We start from the raw sequence: 2,500 nt of genomic DNA on the forward strand, positions 1-2,500 counted from the left end.
AAAAAATAATGCCTACAGTAAAGTAAAAGGTAAAAAAAAGGACTAATCAGTTATTTCTTTCATCACCCCAAACAGGCCAATATTAGCGCTAATGGTACGTAAATGTAACTCGTTGTTTAAAGAACTATTCAGAGTTCCTAGAGCTCCTTGTAAAGCTTGTTGGAAAACCCGTTGTCGGACTTGATGAATCGCTCTTTGTTGTTCAAAATGAATGGTTTCGTTTTTGTAATTTTCTAATTGTTCCAAAATCTTATAAGTTGAATTAATCAAATTCAATTTGTCTCGTTCTATCTCAGAGTATCCATTCACTCGAAACCGATCTGCCTCCATTTCCACTTTCCGTAAGCGGGCCCGGGCTTTTTCCAGCTGTTCAATAGCCCCCCCGCGTAGTTCTTCTGAATTTCGAATAGTATTCAAGATCCTCTCTTTTCGATTATCTAATAAATCACTTAATGAAAGTAGATTATCTTTACATTCATTTTTTTTTTTTATTTCAAAAATTCCATGATCCCTTCCCGAACCAAACATGAATATTTCGATTCATTTGGCTCTCACGCTCAATTATTTCTTATTTATTGGGACTTAATTCCCATATCTTTTTTTTTTTTCTAATGTAATGAGCTTACCCTCTCCCTCTCTTCTCTATTCATATTCCAAAATATCGAAACTGATCACTAATCCAAGACCAGAATATTCGGAGGATTCTTCTGACCAAAATAGAAAATATATCAAAAAACTAAACTAAAAAGTATAATAAATAAATAATAAATAAAAAATTTACATATAATTAATTTATAATAATTTATAATTGTATAATTGTACTTAGAATTGTATAATGTATAATTGTAATTTGTCAGCAAAGTTGTTTCTTTTTTTTTTTTCTTCAAATTCAAAGAATTCTTCTCACTTTATACATAGGTCATCGATTCAGCATTGGAAAAAGGGGCTCGAATCGTTTTATCGACATGAGTGTTTTATATCGAAAAAACATTTTCCACTATTTGAAAATATTTCTGTATTTATTAACATAGTAGTAGAAAGAGTACCCTGCTGCATCTGAACTTCAAACAGTTTGGCCTTAACCATGTTAATGGTCCCGGATTATTGGTTAATAGAGAATCAAAGTCGATGTACCAATGAATGACGAAATGCTATGGTTCTTAAATATGATTTTGAAATTTATTCAGAAGTAATTCGCGGGATCATGCACTCTTTTCTTTCCTAGTTATAATGAAAAAAAGTGCAACTGGGTGAATCCAGCCTATTCTTGAAATAAACAACTCGCACACACTCCCTTTCCAAAAAAGATCAATACACCAAGGACTACACTTAGATTTATTGGATTTGTTGCTAAAATATCGGTATTAAATCCGAAACTCCCGGCGGATGGCCAGTGACCCAAGGAAAGGAAAGAATCGGTTACATTTTTCATATGATCTCCTATTTTATTTTAGATAGACTAAAAAAAAAAAAAAAGAACTCGGTTCTTTTTTTTGTATTATATCACTTTGACTCCTTTTCTATTTATTCTATTCTATCATATTTAGATTATTCTAATTATTCTAATTCTATGTATTTCTTTTTTTTTTTTAATAAATTATTAATTTATTATTAATATTAATTAATTTATTATTATTAAATTATTCATTATTATAAATTTTTATTTACCTACGTCTAAACGGAGTCAAAAATAGATTCTATTTAGCTAGAAATGTATTTTTTTTTTTCAGTTGAAAATTCCCAATAATAATGATACTTATTAGAATTAGGGGGGGGCGGGTTTCATGTCAATGGCAAAATACCTCATTTGTTGCAACACTCCTTTAAACAATAAAAAAGGTTTCTCTTGAACTAAGAAGGGGAAGGAAGAAAGCGAGTCAGTGTGATAATTCCTCATCCTCAAATTAATCCTTCCCATGGATTATTGTCCCAACAAATAAGTAATTGTAGGGGTGAAATCTTGATATAATTCGAAAAAGCGAGGAGTAAGTCCCAAGCCATAAAATAAGAAAAAAAAAATACACAATTCTCATGTTTATAGGATTAAACAAAGGGATTCGCAAATAAAAGTGCCAATGCTACAACCAGCCCATAAATTGTTAAAGCTTCCATAAAAGCCAAACTAAGCAATAAAGTACCTCGTATTTTTCCCTCTGCCTCGGGTTGTCTCGCGATACCTTCTACAGCTTGGCCCGCAGCAGTACCTTGACCAACTCCAGGTCCAATAGAAGCAAGCCCGACAGCCAACCCAGCAGCAATAACGGAAGCGGCAGAAACCAGTGGATTCATGATAAGTTCCTCGCACCAAAATAAAGAAATGGTTAATGATACAATCATCCAATGAATTTTTACTTAATTATATTATTCCATCACTAAGATTCAACCTGCCCAAGTAACTAAGAACTCCGAATGGAAGTGAGAATATTATTGAACCGTCAGAACTATTTCGATATCTTTTTTTTAGTTCCTATCCACTGGATTTTTTTGAATCCGCGCATAC

Source organism: Durio zibethinus, unplaced genomic scaffold (assembly GCF_047325235.1).
Source record: "Durio zibethinus cultivar Kanyao isolate XHJ-2024 unplaced genomic scaffold, ASM4732523v1 HiC_scaffold_128, whole genome shotgun sequence".
Taxonomy (NCBI): domain Eukaryota; kingdom Viridiplantae; phylum Streptophyta; class Magnoliopsida; order Malvales; family Malvaceae; genus Durio; species Durio zibethinus.